Genomic DNA, 18,222 nt, shown 5'->3' on the forward strand with positions numbered 1-18,222 from the left:
CAGGGAGTTTCACCTGAGACATTTCCTTCTATTGCCAAGCAAATAGAAAACAAAATTGTTTCTAAACACCTCTTACCTGGTGACTTGCAATAGAATTCAGTAACAGCGGGACAGTTTCTTGGTTAATAGTTAGGAATGGGGACTGTTTCCTGGAAACTCATCATTTGGAAATAATGGGGAAAAAGGAGGACTTGAGTCTGTTAAAGATTTAATGAAGTTGCATAGGAAGCACATTCAGCTACCGGCTTCATCACATGCAGTCTTCCCATTTGGAAGATTTTTATTTTCCCTGAGAAAGAGAGAACACAAGAAGCAATTCTGACATATACTGTGCATTCCTACTTTGCCCTTATTTTATAAACCCCTGTGCAAATGTCCTTTTTTTTTTAAAAAAAAAAAAACAAACATGTAAAATAAAAAATTAAATTATACCCTTAAGAATTTTATCACTGTGGAGATTTTAGTTTGTACTCAGAGTGCTTCCCCCTTGCTAACTTGTGAAATATAGACTTGAAGAGAAAAGCAGCATTTCAAGAAGTCAAGAAGGAGTCTTCAGGCTCATTTTTTATTGAAGCAGACAATGAAGATTAGGATTTAATTATTGTCCTTGTTGTTTTGCTGTACATACTTGAGGCAGACCTACTTCCATGTGCCTTTCTATGACTAATGAATGGCCTTATGGCATTAGGCGAAATAATTGGCGCAGGATACAAATAATGATAACAAATTGCGCAGGACAGTTGTGCAATAATGCAGAGAGGCATGAATGGCTGCAGAGAACTCCAACCCGTCCCTGAGCTTCTACTGAGACGTTGCTAAAACTTCAAAATACGTGTTTTCTTATTTTTCATCCCCCCTTTGGATCTGGCCTTTCCGTGCCCTGAAATCAAAGGGAAGTGTCTCATAGATACAAAAAGGACACAAAAAAATAGAGAGAGCATGACTTCCATGTGACTTATCTCATTGTTCAGATGAGGGAAAACACATCTTTTCTGATTAAGGATTTGTGTGCATTTTGCTGACTCTGGTGGGTTAACCCTGGCTGTCTGCCAGGTGCCCACTCTGCCATGCTCTCCAACCCCTCCTCAGGAGGACTTAGGGAGAAAATAAGAAGAAGGAGCTCCTGGATCAAGCCAAGAACAGAGAGATAACTCACCAGTTACTGTCACATACAAACCAGACACGACCTCACAACCATTAATTTCATTTATTGCCAGTAATCACTGAATAACGTAGTGAGAAATAAAAATAAAATTCAAAAAATCTTCCTCCCTTTACCCAGGCTCAATATTACTCTTTACTCTTCTCGTTCTCCTTCCCCCGTCAAGGCCTACAGGAGTATGGGGAATAGGGATTATAGTCAGTTCATAACACCCTACCTCTCCCACTCCTTCCTTCTCATCTGTCTCCCTTCTCCAACATGGCATCCTTTCCACAGGGTGTAGCCCTTCAGGAAAAGACTGCTCCAGCATGGATGTCTGTCCTCCAGGACACATTCCTGCCAGAAAACCTGCTCCTGTGTGGGCTCATCTCTGTGGGCTGCAGGTCCTTCCAGTCCTCTGTGCACTCTTTCATGGTGCATCCACCTGTTCTGGCTTGGGGTCCTTCATGGGCTGTGGGCAGACCACCCACTTCACTATGGTCTTCAAGGAAATCTCTCCTCTGGCACCTGGAGAACCTCCTTCCCTCCTTCACTGACCTTGTTGCATTCAGGGCTCTCATATTTTTCTCACTTCTCTCTTGTAGTTTCTGCACAATGTTTTTTACTCATCCTTAAACTTTTTATCATGGAGGCACCACCAGCATTGCTGGCAGGCTTAGCCTTGTCTAGTGGTGAGCCTGTTTTGGAGATGGCTGGAGCTCTCTCTGTCCAACATGGGGACAGCTCCTGATCCCTTCTCTCAGAAGCTCTCTCACCCTTGAGGCCCACCCTGCTACCATGAGGCCCCTACCTAAGGACCCACTGTAGTGCCCTAAGGAGCTGTTGAGTTTGGACTCCCTTTGGCAGTGAAAAGGTCCTGATATGAGCTGCTCTTACTGTCCTGAACTGCACAAATGTTTCTGCAATCTCTGTTACGAACTGTGCTGGACAGGTACTTCTTTAACCTTAATTTCTAAAACCTGGCATACTAATGAGCTGTGTGTGTGTCCTTAGCAAGGTTACTTACAAATCCTGTTGCAACTGCTTACGCTTTCCCTTCTATAACAAGGAACAAAGTCTCATCCCTATTTTCAACTCCTGGATATGCCCAAGTCTGCTATCTGGTCTCTCCTACAAGCTATTCCTGCTGCTCCCTTTCCCTGTATCTCTTCCTCCTGTCTTAGGGTACCCTGAATCACATGCTGGTTTCTGCTCCTGCATCAGGTTGATCCCAACGAGCAAAGCAAGCTGGAAACCTGTGAGGACTCCAGCAGTGAGCTTTAAATGAAGGTTTTATGATGATGAATGAGAAACGAGCCTGGCTTTCACATTAGCTCCACTGGATAGGTCAGTGAGGACATGGATATGCGAGTGTGTTTCCTTTCCTCCATGCAGGTGTCTACCTTTCCAACACACTGAATCCTGCCTTGCATGCAAGGCCAGGAATGGTGCTGGGCTGGAAATGGGGCAGAAATATAAATATCTGCAACCAGGTGCAAAGGTACAACCAGTATATCTCTCAGCAACTTTCAAGCTGCAGGGGAAGATGTTTCACTGCATTCACCTGAAAGCTTTCTAGATGCAGAAGGTGTCAGCCTGTATAAGTTAAGACAACTCTGCTGAGGCTCTTACAGAGGACCTGGCCCTGCAAGTTGAAAGGGCTGGGTTTTTAAAATATAAATCTTTTGTCTCAATCAGACTTGTCTCACCAGACAAAGATAGTTTTTTTGTGCCCTCTAACTGATAACACTAGTCAAGGAATCTCTCTGGGGCCAGCAGTACTGGGAAGAAAGCTCTGAGACACATGTGGGACAAAGATAGAATGAACATTCCTTGGCTGGTTCAGAGACTAACTCTAAGCCTGTGGGAATCTCAGCTGTAGGATGGATAAAACCATCATATTCTTTTAATTAGGATCTGCCATCACTTCCTTAATGAGCCTTTGTCACTAGCCAAAATGGCATTTAAGGACAATAAATTACCACTATTTCAAATATGCCCTGCCTAACACTAATTAAAAGTCTTGCATAAATGCACTGAAAATTTAATGTTAGTAATTTGCATTTGATGGACTTAAACCTTAAAAAGCAAGGTGAAACAGGGAATTTGGTCATGTCCATTTGGTATTGTTTCAGAGCCACCAGCCTATTTAAAACAAAACAAAACTAAATGAATGCTCTGAAAAGGCTTAAAAATACAAGGTGATTTCCAATTTCTGTTGGTTTGGGTTTTCTAAACATTTTTTTTATTCCAACTCTTTTATGTGCTGTCCTGCAATCAAAGTCTTAGTCATTCCATTACAGGATGTGAAGTATTTGAGACATTTTCATGCTGAATAAACCCAAGACCTGATATTTAAACATAGAAAGCTTCTATCTTTGAAGTGCAGCACATTTTCCTCTTCCGGCACTGTCTTGTGAGTCTCACAATCACTTGTTGTGCTGTTTGATGCCGTTGCCTGTTTCAATCGTCAGCTCTCGTAAGCCAGAGGAGCGGATGGTTCGTGAAGTTTCGGTGGCATCCGACTCTCACGTGTAGTTTCAGGGGAGCCTTATGATAGTGAATGGAGTAACGCAGCCATCTCATCGGGATCTGAAAGGGGAAGCACACGGGGTATCTTGCTGAGGTCGCTCATTTTTCTGTATGCCCTAAGCACTAAATCCTTCCCGGAACGAGAACTCTGACGTAAGGGAAATGTAGCCAACTGAAAGGATACCTGTGCTAACTTGAATGCAAGTGGTGGCCTGTGAGAAAATGCCACCCCAAAGGAGTAACTCTTCCTGGCTTGTGCGCCGTTTCTGCTCTAGATGAGAACCTGCAGGGATCAAAAACCCGTCCCTGTTGCTGTTGGCGGTTACGATCCAAAAGTTATCCCTCCTGGTGCTGCCGGGACATGCCTGTGATTCACAGTCATCCTGTGTTTGAGTAGTACATCCACACTTAGATGCTTCAAACTGCTGTGGGCTGTGTTTGTCAAGGAAAAAGAACATTGAATCCCAGGTTGTCCTAGGGGAAAGGACTATCTGGATATTTTTTTGCATTCTTTGAAATGGTCCTTGTACGGCTGGTTCAGGGAAGAAGGGAGGTGAAATTGTGACATTTGGCACTGCAAATGGTTTGAGGAGGAAGGATTCTGCTTGATCAGGGACTGGTGGTATTTTTGGACTGGAGGAAACCTCTGCCAATAGGACAGACTCCATTTTAAACTACAAGTGAAACAGGCAGCTGCCACTTTACATCTAGAAAGGTGTCATCAGTGTCTGGGTGTGACATTGGGGTTTTGGGTTTGAGTGGGATGTGGAGATGGTGTTAAGTAGTTTGACTTAAAATTTAGTCTAATTTTAGGTGCTTGAGTATCAGGAGTTTAGCAGAAAGTAGGGTCTAAGAATGAGTCTTTACTTTGTATATGAATTAATGTCTATATTTAGAGCTGAGATAAAGAGAGCTCAAGGTTGTTCTATAAAGGGACTGACTTAAACACAGTTTGTAGTACAGACCTGCAAATAGTCCAAGGGCAATAGCTGGAAGCTCTGGACAGCACGTGGGGCTACAAGGGAACAAGAATGCTGGTGAAAAAGCATTCCTTAGTGGACTTCTGGTAGGTCACAGTGGATAACAGGTGTATGGTTAAAGAGAAATATGCATAGAGAGAAATTCTCAGGCATCGTAATTAAATAGCAACCTAATAATTTCCTCTGAAAAAGAAAATATCCTTCCTGCTCAGTATGGGTCAAAAATCAGAGATGATTCTTCTCTTGTTTGTAAATGCTAAGTAAGCAGGTCCTTGTGCACATCTTCTTACACCTTGTGTAAGAATCTTTGTGAAATATGTCAAATTAATATTGAACTGAAAATTAAGGTTAGTAATGGCCACTGTCCAAACATCAAATTCAAAGCAGAAATCTCTTAAAAATCTCAGATTGTACTTGTGTGTTTAAGTACTGGAAAGACTGAGTTGAGAATTCCCAAAGCAGAAAACAGTCTTACAGCTGTCCCTGCAGGTGCAGGGTTCCTATGCACAGAAATCAGGGCAAGCTCTATACTCTTGCTCTATGTTTGTGTGCTCCAAAACCTCGTGGCTTTCAGGGCAAGGATGACTGTGTTCCTTCATTTTTATTTTTTTTTTTTTTGGTTAGTGTGCAAAATGACCTTTTCATCTAACCTGCAGGTATGGATTGGTGTAGCTGTAAAAATCGGTCCAGTATCTCAAACCAGCGAATGAGGAATGTAAAATTAACAACCACTTGTAAAAGGTTTGGGGTTTGTTATTTGCTTAACAACACACAAATGTGCTGTTTGTGGAGGGATAAAACTAAAATGATCAAACTATCCTTAAGTCATCTATCTGTGAGTCTACTAACAGCTTGGAGTCTGTTGTTCTGTGCCCATGTATGTCCCAGTTTCTGTTGCAAATATAGCAGAGCTCAGACAGACTAGAATCTTCCCTTCTTACGGGATCAGATCCACCCCTAATGGAGGTATTTGCTGGGCAGAGAATGAGACCTGGTGTCCTGAGAATGTGCCGTGGCATAGCAGGGTGCCCAAGCACACAGGTGACTAGAACTACAACTAATGTTTGTAAAGCAGTTTGCGTTCTGATATTTGCTAAACTCTGAATACTTGAGCTGATGCCATGAAAATACTGTCTTTTAAAATGTTTGGTTTGTACTCCTGTGCTAACAGAGGTTAAGATCGAAAGAGAGGCAAAACAGGACTTAGGTCCTGAAGCATTAATTAAATAGAAATACGTTGTCAAATTCCCGAAGTGGACACCCGAAATTCTTTTTGTGCAGTCTTCCTGCATTGTGGGGAGGTGGAGTCTGCCTTGAGCCACTCTCCAAACTGGAGGTACCCCAAGCTTTGCTTGGGTTTGTGCTCAAACCTGTGCTCAGATGGGCTCAGCTCTGGGCACAGTGCTGTGCTGCTCCCTGGCAGTCCCGGGGCAGAGGAGGGTCTGCCTGCTGAGTGGCACTGTTTCCAGGGCAGATGTTTTCTGAATCTTAAAAGAAGAAAATTTTGGCCAAGCGAAGAGGCAGCAGCCTGTGGTAAAAGAGAGCAGAGACCCTCTTTGGCTGCCACCTCTATTCTGGAGAGGGCAGAAGGTGAACAGGGAAGCTCCAGTTTGGTTCCTTTCCCCCATATGTGGTTTTGTGATCGCTCTTTATAGAATGTCTTCTGGGTCTCAGTTCTGATTTTGTTAATAGCACTGTCCAAGTTCATCACGGTAGAGTCAGGACAGCCCCATTTTGGGATGCATGCGGGGCTGCAGTACTTCAATAGGATTCCAGAAAAAAATCATCACAGTAAACTGAACCATATTTTTATTGCTCATCCAGTTAAGACTAACAACTTGTAAAAAATTAGTCAAGACTTTGTCCTCGGGGTGCACTTAAATTCTTGCTCCTATTAAAGTTAAACCAAATAAAGCTGTCAACATAAAGCTTGGAATGATCACTGCTCAGGGCAGGATGGTGTCCTCAACCCCCACATATTAAAAGGCTGGATGATTAAGATGAGATGTTACTGAATTGGATTGTCCTTATTCTCACCCCACTTACGTAAGAATTAGTATAAACAGTTAGAGAGAAATTGTTTATATAGATTTCCCCACCAAATAATATTAGTATATTGTCATCGTTATGTCATAATGGTCAAAAAAACACACACAAGGAGGCTGTTTCAGGGCAACATAAGAAAGGCTTCGGCTTTATTAATCTCAGCTCCTTTTTTTATATAATTTCCTAAAAGCAGCAAGCAAGGAACAACATGCCAATTGGGCATTCATCATTACTCACACCTGGCAGCAATCATGAGACACCTGGAGATGCCCAAGGCCAGGGCTGCAGTTCTCACACACGGAACCTACGGACTCACAATCCGTCCCTGCTCCCCAATTAGCCTGTGTGTAAAACTCACTGATCTTCAAGGCCACACTCGAAAGTTTGCCAAGTCAATCTCCTCTTCCAGGGAGGGAACAGACCCCCTCTTAAGGGACCTGCTAATTTTTGAACATCAGTCAGGGTATGAATAGGCATTTCTAATTCAGCAGGCTGAGGTGTTACTGTTCGTGCAGTAACAAGGAAACCTAAATATTTCAAAGGTTCAGTGTTCTCTATTTTTTCTGGGGAGATAACAAGACCAAATTGTTGCAATGATTGTTTTGCTACATTAACAATTGCTGTCAGTTGTCCTTGTGCTCTGTAGCAAACAAGATATCATCCATACAGTGGAAATAACAATTTGGAAACTGAGTTCTCACAGGAGACAAGGCCTGTTTGACAAACCACTGGCAAATGGTGGGTGAATTTTTCATGCCTTGGGGCAAACACTTCCATTGATAACATTTTGAAGGTTCTGCATAATTAACAGAGGGTACTGTAAAAGCAAATTTTTTTTGTCAGCTTCAGCTAAAGGAATAATGAAAAAGCAATCTTTCAAATTAATTATTGTGATTGACCAATCAAGAGTTATAATTGAGTGTGATGGGAGACCTGGCTGCAGAGCTCCCATAATTGCCACGACAGCATTGACTTGCCTCAAATCAGGTAATAGCCTCCATTTACAAGATTTCTTTTCTATGACAAACACAGGATTATTCCAGGGGCTATATGATGGTTCAATGTGTCCAGCAACCAGCTGCTCTTGTACAAGTTTTTGCAGGGCCTGTAACTTTTCTTTGGAAAGTGGCCACTGTTCAATCCACCCTGGAATGTTTGTTAACCATGTCAGTGCCAGTGTGGGCTGTTTAACACCCTGCAACTCAGTGGCCCCAGTTAAAAATCCATGGTAATTTTAACTGCCCACTGGGCTAGACAGTCTCTTCCCCACCAATAACTTGGCCAGTGATGCTGAGAAATGATAGTCACATCAGCACTTGTATCAAGTAAACCAGTCACCTTAACAGTAGAAGGCGAACTCCTTTTATCGTGCAATTCACAAATCATCTGTGGATGTTTGTGGGATGCAGTTTGTGACCAGAAGTCTTGAGGAGGTCCTGTGGATCTAAATCCACCGGCACGTCTCTCTCGGTCCTCTGTCTGGGGAACACAACTCACAAAAGGCACAAGTTGAGCTATATGAGTTCTTTTTGGAATAGTCACAGGAGGATAAGGTGTAGATATCATGGCACATATTTGTCTCGTGTAATCTGCTAGAGTCCCTTAGCATCCAAAGGAACTTTAATGACATCTGTAGAAGAAATTGTTACTGTGTCAGCGGTGGATACATCCATGCTGGCTGATCTGCTGGTGTTCCTGGTGAGCTGGTCCCAGAGGGAAACACTGGTGGACCTGCATACAGGTTGGGCTGCGGTAGCGAAGGTATTTGTACCCCAGCGTGCCTAGTCACACTCGCTTTCCCATTTCCCTGCAGGGGCTGTCCACTGAGATGGTACTGAGACCTACAGTGTTTTGCTAAATGTTCTGTTTTACCACAGTGATCACATGTACTAGAAAAAGCAGCAGGTTTTCCTGTTCCCTTCTCCCCCCCTCCTTTCTTTTGGGACCATCGGCTTTAAGATGTCCTTCTCGACTACATCTGTGGCATTTTTGGGGAGGGTGTAACTCTCTCTGCTAAGGCAGACATTTGATATTCTACAGTACCCCCACGGGAACATGCTTCTACCATTTCTGGCATAGTCAGGTCCCCCCGTAGTGATTGAATGATTTTATGGCAATCGGAATTAGCATTATCCGTGGCAAGCTGCAAACATAATTTCTGACAGAGAGTGCCATCTTGCGCTTGTTTCTCCGAGGACTGTACTAGCTTTTCTACAAACTGTAAAAAAAGATTCATTTGTTTCCTATTTAATTTCCGTGTACTGTGGTCGGGGAGCAGCAATTTCTGTAGTTTGGATCAGAGCAGACATACCGAGTTTCTGGGCCAACGTTAAAGTAGCTGGGTCCTACCCTGCTCGCAAATCAGGACTAGAAAAGGGACCATTTCCCATCAAGGCATTCACACCTACAGCCTTCAAAGGTTCCCCATCTGCCCCATGCATATTTTGAAGGGCTGCACATTCAGCTAATTTCCTACAGTTTCGTTCAAGCACCTGAGCCTGAATAGGCTCAAACGATATCTGAGCAAGATGGGATATATCATAGGGCTCTAGCAAATCCACATTAATAACGCGAGTCAACTTCATCACTTGAGGCAAATTAAGCCCGTATAGAGCAGAAGAAGATTGTAAATCCTGGACCACCGTCTGGGCTAAAACATGATGTTCATCAATTTTGCCTGAACCAGGAGCCACTTTTAAAACTGGGAATGCCTCTGGACATCCCTCATTACCGACAGAAAAAGCTGCTTCCCCTCCCACTGCACGGAAGCCCTATCTGATCACATAAATCCCACTTGCCTGCTTTAACTGCTTCTCTCCTCACCGCCTCCCAAAAGGTTCTCGGGTTACGAGGCGGGTTACGAGGCATAACAGACACAACAGACGGCAGTGAAGTCCAAGAGCCAGATTTATGACTTTTCTGTTTCTCAGCAGCATAACAGTGAGGTCCGCCCTGTACAACAGCTTGTACTGTTCCCCTTGACTCTTCATTGTTGGAGGGGGAGGAGGGCAAAGGTGGATAGCGTTGGGAAAGCAGAATCATCTCATTCCCCTTCCCCATCCCCCCCAGAGTCTATTTGTGAGCTAAAGTCGGGAGAGGGGAGCTTTTGACTTTCGCGTTCTAGTAAGTTGCTGTTGTGGGGTCTCGTAACACCTCTTGGGGGGATTCACTGCAGAAAGATAACTTCTCCTGGGGGGGGGGGGTCCACCACAGACAGATAAGTTTTCTTTGGTGGCGAAACAGTGGGAGACAAGGCAGTCTTTTGTGGCAGGGACTATACAGGGGGAGAGAGAGCTACACTTTTCACGGGAGTCACAGCAGGGGCAGACCCAGGAGAAGCGCTCTGTGTTGAAACGTCAGAGCATTCCAAAACTCTCATAGCTTGCACTAATGCACTTTACTCCTCAAAGTCCTTGTCTTCTATGGAGCCCCCCGCCTCTCTGCCCTGCTCTCTTTGCCACTCTTGCGAAGTAGTTATCACCAAACGCCAGGAAGTCAGCAACCCCTCTGTGCTGGCCTTTCCCTTGGAGAAGGAGTTCCAGAGAGCCTGCCCAACCTTCTCCCACACAGTCACACTAAAAGCAGTAGAAAAAGTAGCTTTGTGTCCTTGCTCGCGGCACCACCACAACAAATGCTTTAAACTATTTTCATCTACTTTCCCTCCCCATTTTCGGACCAAGACTTTTCAAGTAGAAAGTACATGAGTCTCCTCCTTAGTTAATGAATGCCCTGTGTCGCTGTTAAGTTCTCGGATTCTCACCTGTGTATCACAAGTGTCACAATAGTGGTCCGGACCAAGGCAGCTCCTCTGGCTGCTCTCTGCTACGCCAAGCACTGTCACCACCGCACCTTGGTTCTGATTCCTCGCTGGGAATCACCACAGTTCTGATCCCTCGGTGGGGGTCACGTCGTCAGTTTTGATTCTTTCCTGGGAATTATGTTGTCGATTTCGATCTCTCATTGGAGATCACGTCAGGGTCATCATATGTCGCTGTTATGTTGTGATGGTCAAAAAAGGCTGTTTCAGGGCAACATAAGAAAGGCTTTGGCTTTATTAATCTCAACTCCTTTTTATATCATTTTCTAAAAGCAGCAAGCAAGCAACAACATCCCAATTGGCCATTCATCATTACTCATACACTTGGCAACAATTGTGAGACACTTGGAGATGCTCAAGGCCAAGGCTACGGTTCTCGCACATGGAACTTACAGACTCACAGTCCGCCCCCGCTCCCCAATCAGCCTTTGTGTAAAACTCATTTGTCTTCATGGCTGCACTCGAAAGTTTGCCAAGTCAATCTCCTCCTCCAGGGAGTGAACAGACCCACCATTAACCCCTTCAGTATATGACTGAGTTTGTGTTTTCAATGTCAAGGCTGTTAGATCAAAATCTGAGGCCGGTATGGTCCCTAGGGTAGTCTTTTTTCAGTGCTTTATCGGAGTGGTTTTGCCATCTCTGCTGATTCTGTGCAGGTACAGTCCCATCTTGGAGGATGGAGGCTCCATCCAAGAGAGGGGATAAGCAAGACTGAGTTTTTTTCGATTTTTATCTAATGTCTTATACCTCTCTTGTCTGATTTAGCAGCAATTACCTGCAGGGAGAGGGAAGGGAAGCTTGCTGTTAGCTGGGCCTGTCTCTGGTGTCCTCATCAGTGAACTGAGCCATTCTTCCAGTGACTCTGGCACAAAGAATAATAGCACAGAGCAGCTTTGTGGCACAGGATTGAGATGTTGTTAAGGTAGAAAATACACATATTAATGTACAAATACAAAGTCAATATAAGTATGGGAGCATATAAATACCATTGATCTCTGCTTCACTTCTCTTACCCGGGGTGTAGACTTGCTGTATGCGAAGGGAATGTTCAGAAGGGTCCTTCCCTTTTGTGGGAAGAATTTGCAAGGACCCTTTTGGAGAAGGGCTTCTCATACAATTAAGTTGGTCTGAAAACATTTTAAAAATTTGAACCTAGTAGGCATCAAAAGCCAGTGGTCTTACTCACCCTGGCTCTAAAACACAAGTTCAGGGATCAGCTTTAGATCTGGAATTTGAAAGCTATTCCCAGCATTCAGCTCCAACTGTACAGTTATGAGTCACAGTTGAAGGAATTGGTTTTTTTTGTGACTGGCATCTTTTTACCAAGACCTCTGTAAATTCCTGGGCTGCTGAGATGAGCAAAAAAAATGGGTAAAGTTGGAGCTTGCTATAATATTCCTCTCTATACCATATCTTGCAACATTTCTTCCGTGCATCTTAAAAGTTGTATAGGTTTTTCAAAGTTAAATCTCCCAACATGATCCGCAGCAGGGAACACTTAAGTGTGTACTTAAAATCCTTAGGTTTTTTTATATGGTTTACTTAACCTTCTGTTATTGCTAGTCTCAACTGTTCAAAAATGTTGATACAGATCTCAAATACTGTGGACTCATCTATAAAATCTGAAGATTAACAGAAGCACAATGCTTGGTTTCTGTTATCTTGGAATTTTTTGATATCTTGTGTTCTTTTTTTTTTTTTTTTTTTTCCCACTTTTCCTCCAGAACCTCTTGGGAAAAGAGCAAACCCTTTAACTGAAACCTGCATTTCTGGTAGCTGGTGCTGTGGGAAAGCCGCTGGTAAGGCTCATGGTTAAAGTTTTGTGGCACTCTTTGAAGAGAGGAGGCAGTGAACTGTCACCGTTGCAGGAGAGTAAGAAGAGAGAGGGAAAGGAGCAGTGGGAGCAGAAGTCTTGTTCACAGAGGAGAGGGCATCACCCTGATCTCCTGAAAATATTTGAAGGGCTTGAATGACCCAAAGCCTTCCAGCAGGAAAGATAAGTACCAGGGAACCTACAGGGATGGAGCTGAGGGAAGGTGTTGCCCGTGACAGCAAGAAGTGAGCTTGGGATTGCAAGATGGAACAACATCCGGGTCTCACATCTTACCGTACCATGTAACGTAGTGCTTGGTGGGATTTTATGCTAAGAGTGAGTCATATCCCTGTGACTTCCCTTCAGTGACTCTTCTGTGAATTGTTTACTTTGCAAAGACAGGATGTGTTGCTTCCAAGTCCTTCCTACTTCTTCAGAGGTTTGCCAGAGGGGTAGGCATCGTGCTGGCCACGTCAGCAGATGTCTTTTGTGGCAGCACGACCGCGCCATGAAGCAGGTTCTCCCAACATCAGTTGGTAGTTGAGCCCTTGTGCTGTTTATCAAATGGTCCAAAAGCCAGTGTGTTTTCTGCTCTGTGTTTTCTGCTCTGTGTGTTTTCTGCTCTGTGCATAAAGCCTGTGGTAGTGACTGCTCTGTAGGCACTGGCAGCTGAGGAGCTGCAGGATCTGTGTAGGAATGACATGAAATCAGAACTTCTCTTTCGTGGAATGATGTTGTATGTCAAAGGAAAAAAAATGCTGTTGTGTTTCTTTACCTCAAATGAGATGAAAGGTGGGATTTGCCAAATCTGTACTGGAAGAGCCATTCAATGCAAAATCCCATTTCAAAAGACCCAAGGCAGAAATGGATTTTGCTCCTGAGCTTGAGAAAGCCCAGGGATCCATAGCACTGTGTCCAAGGAGGCCAGGAAAAGTGGTGGGTGAGCCCTGTGCTGGCCAGCCTGCTGACACTGCCCGAGGCTGCACCACAGTCACATTTCTGGCATTTGGAACTTTATCTTGTCCACTTCTGGGATATAGGATGTTTTGGGACTGAATTATTGTTTTCTTCAGAAAAGAAAAAAGATAATTGAGAATTTATTCCATGTGTGTACTTTCTGGGTTATTACCTCAGTGCTCTTACCACTGCTCTTACGGTCCACAATGAGGATGTTTGGTTTGTATCTTCCCCTGAGTCCCGTGGTCAGTTCCCATCTCCGCTTGTTTGCATTTGTGGTGACCCTAGGGAAATCACACCATCTTGCTTTGCCTTTCTTCCCTATCTCTAAACTGCTGATAATACATTCTTCCTCTCTGGGTGCTATTTTGCCTATTAGAATAAAATCTGTGAATGACTCGAGCTGTCTTTTACCACATGCCAAAGCGCTGTGGCCAATGCCACGCACCCCTGGAATCAGGAGGTACCAAAACACAGAGAAACCTGGAACGTGGATGGTTCCTCATAAAGTAGTGTCACCTCACAGAGTGAGGCAGCTTTTGGTGTGCCTGGGAGATAAGGAAGCCGTGTATGGTGCAAGCTCTTCCCTAATTTGGGAGAAGAGAGCAGGAAACCCAAGTGTTGTGCCTCACATGGGCTGTGTGACTTGCCACCAGAAAGCTGGTGCCTAAGGCCTCTTGGGTTGCACCATTAAATCTCCACTCAGTTGTGAAACTAGAGGGATAAGACCACCACAAGAACCTGTTTTAATTGCCTAAAGAAGATTTAGGGGAAAAATATAACTGTAAAAGCACTTGTCACTCTGCAGGGATAGGAATAATTACAACTCCACTGGTTCTCTTGGCAGGCTGTTTCAGCAGTTTTGAACTTCCCTTGCACTCATCTTTGGATCTGAAATTAGCAATGCAGGATTTGTGGTACCAGACTTAATTTATAATTTCTATTGAGACAATTAATTTTTGCCCAGAAAGCACAGGTTATGTTGTCCAAAAGAAAGGCTTTCCTGAGCGCTCTGCTGTGGTAGTCATCCTCCCTCCAGGACCAAGGCCAGTTTGCTTATCTCCAGGGTCCTAAAATACACCATCTTATTGCACTGAGCTGCAGAAGTCTTGGGCACTAGAAGTTAGAACTGAAGGTAATGATAGTTCTGCTTACACAATAGAAGCTGCTCTGTAAAATCAGATCTTCAGTAGTTTGTTTGAAGCAACCCGAATTGAAGGTTGCCATTTACCTTTTCTCTGTGGTTGGGCTCACTGTTTGTGAACAGATGACAGCATCATCCACTCATTTCACTGATCCAAAACTTCCCCTTCTTTTCGAGACATGTGATGCCTACTCTGCAACGTGTATTTCATGTTCAGAACACGGTTCTGTGTGACAGAAACAGGGGCAGAAAAGCTCTCAATGCACAGAAATTTAACCATCACAAGCAGAGGGTGTGTGGAAGCTGTGCTGGGGCAGGTTTTTAGGCACCGCTGGTGGATGTGTCATCACTCAGCCATCCTTAGAGGGCTGATGGTGGCTCTGGACATGGAGTGCTCAGTGGCTTAGTCAGGAACCACTGTGTTTTGGGCAATCCAAAACCAGGACTGCTTTGCCCACGGCTGCCCTGTCTGACTGGCTGGGCTTGGTAGTGATTCTCAGAGCAGCTCGAGCAGCCCCTGTGATAGCAGTGTCCTAAACAGTGGGTGTCTGTGCAACATCATCACAAGTGTCTCTCTGGCTACCAAGAGGAAAGGTTGTGCTGGTTTTGATGTGCTCTGTGGCACTTTTTGGATGAACATTCAGATTATCCTGGAACAACCTCTACTGACTACGGAGAGTGTAGTGTACTGAGGTGTGGTGGTGATAGATGGCCTGGGGCTGTTTGCTGAACAGAAAAGCTGCTGAACAGAAAAGTGGCTACTTGTGTTCAAGTATTTATTTGTTTGAAAGTCTGATTATTTCTTTTCTAGGACCACATTTTGGCCGCTTTCTGAAGAGATGGAAATCTCTCCTTTAAGGGGCATTTACATCTCTGATCCTGGGGAGGCTGAGCGGTGTACTAAGCTTCTAAGAAAGCAGAAAATCCCCAAGTCCTGTTAAAAAAAACACCCCTTTTTTTTCCTGTTTGAAGGCACATGACTTTCTATGGTCAGTCTCATGAATCATTCATTCTCCTTTAAATTACACTTCCCATAGGTTTGAAAGCACATTTAATTAAAAAGGCACTACGGCACAGGGAAAGACACTACTTTTTTCAAAACCCTGACATCTCAGTGAAAAGGCTCTCGAAGTGGCAAGTGATAATTTAAAAATGTCCAAAAAAGAGGGTTTTAGTAAGAATTATTTTTTTGGCATGGCTTTGATTTGACAGTTCTGTGTAAGAGTTTTCAGAGAGGCAGAATTGCCAACCTGAGGTATGTGGGGCACTGTGTCGTTTAGACCTGCTATGCATTCTCAGATGCCAGGGGCAAGGGAAGGAGAAACATTTAAATCTGGAAGGAACACTGGCAGGTTAGGGTGAAAGGGCTGAAACACTCTTTTTATTTCTTGACAGTGTGATGCTGGCCCCACTGAATGTGAGGGGCAGTGTGGGAAGAGCTTTATAGGCATGTAAAGGGGGAGCATTTTGGGGAAGCAAAGTCCTTCCCACTGTGAGGAAAGAGCAGGTTCGAAACCACTTGATGCAACTGAATAGGCCCAAGTCCATGGGGTCTGATGGGATGCATCCCAGGATCATGAGGGAACTGGATGATGTAGTTACCAAAACACTCTTCATTGTATTTGGAAAGTCGTGGTGGTGATCTGAAGTCTCAGGCAGTGGAAAGGAAGGAAATATCACTGCAGATTTAAAAAAGGGTGGAAAAGGGACACTCATGGAGTTACATTTATTCCCATTACACTGGTGTATTGTTAAAAAAAAAAAAGCTGTGGCTTTTGTGTGGTCATAAGTGAAATTAGGTGATTACCACCGAGAGTGGAATGCCCTTTCAAATTTAGTTATCCCAAGTTACCTTTTGAATTTCAGTGGGCAAATTGCTCCCCTCCTCATCCTCTGTTGCTCTTACAGCAGACTGTACCCACAACTGAGAATCCTGTACGATGCAAGATGCACTATAGTTGCCACATTGATAGCACAAATAAAGAAGTGAGGGTCTCTATCCTGTGCGTTGAGCTTAATGATGTGTGAACCAAATTTCATGCTGGCAATGATTCCTCCTACAAAAAGGATGAGCAATCCTTCGGTGGTTAACTGGATCTGAAGTGGAGGTGTACTGGCATCATTCTCAGTTTCCTTCCTGAAAAGAGAAAACAATAGAAGTCTTGTTGGGGTTTCTCTGGAGAGGTTATCCCTTAATGGCTCAATTTGTTTAACAGCTTGGACTAATAACAAAGGTCCATTTTCCCACTCAGAACACCTCTGTTCTGTCTGCTTAAATGTAGTCAAGTTGAATAACAAAGATCTCTCTGGCCCATCAGGGCCAGTTTGGAACAGGCTTTATAGTAAGAACTACGTTCAGCAAACCTCCATCCTGCTATCTTCAGTTCCTCTGTTAGGGTTTTGGTTTCATGTTCTGGGTTCCACTTCTGGTTTTTGCCTTTGTAAAAGTGAATACCATAGGCAAGCAAAGATAGAAAATCCAGGTATATATTTTCTCCAGTACCATACAGTTCCCATTAATTGTTGTAATTATTCCCTATATTGGAGCATCCACAGCTGTTCTGTTTTCCTTGTGGTCTGAATGTACCACCTCACTGCCTGCCATCCACCTACTTCTTTACATGGTCCTTGTCATTTTTCAGATGTGGGATATCACCTTCTATTTCATGAAGTGTTTGCTGCACTGCTGTTGGTGCTCCCATACTTGTTCAGGGGGTCTCATCTGATTAGAGTAGAGACTGAGAAGATCAGCAAGCACAGCATGTGCAGTTGAGAGTTAATGTTTATACACCTGTGGGAGTCTGTTAGAGGTATATTGCACTCACTTCCAGGTGAACACCAATTGAGCCTTGTGGTATTCCCAGAGTGGAATCATAACAAACATTTCTTTAACATCTATGTTTGCCATGCGTGAGGGGGATGCTCCCTGAATTTGAGTTACCAGTTCCTTGGTGTTTGGCACAGCAGTGGTTAAAGGCATGGTATGGACATTTAATTGCATGTAACCAACTGTAATTTGCTACTGTCCATTTGGCTTTTACTCTGGCCAGAGAGGTGGGAGAGCTGCACTTCGTGGAATTACAGAAACTATTTTGCCTGGCAGAGGGGCCCACAGCCCTGCCAAGCCCACAGGCTGGTGCCCCCTCAGTGAATCCTCCATGGGTGGCTTGGCCATGAAACGTGGTGGGGATCTGCCCCATTGCTACAGAAGTCACAGATTGGGTGTCTGGAAACAAAATCTGGGGTGGGTGATGTGCATCTTAGGCTCACAGCAGTGGGCAGCTGCCTGGGTGGGCTTCTGCCTGAGAAAACCAGGGGTTTGCTGCCTGCACCCAGCAAGGACATAGGCACTCTCTTTAGTTTTAGTTGATCACTAGGGTGTTGGCTTGGATCTTCAGGCCAAGTGTTGTAGGATCTGGGATTCTGCTGGTCTGACACAGATCAAGGAATCCCTTCATATCTGGCAAACCCTTTTGGGCTTTCTTTTTGTCTCAGAAAGTAATTAGGGAGGGGGGTGGTTCTTGCGGCTTGACAATAACAGCTCCTGCTTCTGACTATTCTTTTCCTGCTCGCATCAAGGCTTAATGTGTTTGGGTGTGGGGTGCCCTGGGTGCAGGCATCCCCCCTCCTCCCTGTCCTCATGGGGCTGGGCAGTGTGGAGCTCCCCTGTGTGCTGGGAAGATGACTGAGTTTGGCACTGCCCTGGGGCTGTGCAGAGCGAGCCAGACTCACTCCGTGCCTGTGCTGCCAACCTCCCGGAGCAGGAGAGGCAGTTCAGTGAAAGTAGACAAA

The sequence above is a fragment of the Empidonax traillii genome, unplaced genomic scaffold, assembly GCF_003031625.1.
Source record: "Empidonax traillii isolate 1590-97213 ecotype Southwest subspecies unplaced genomic scaffold, ASM303162v1 scaffold502:size815047, whole genome shotgun sequence".
NCBI lineage: Eukaryota > Metazoa > Chordata > Aves > Passeriformes > Tyrannidae > Empidonax > Empidonax traillii.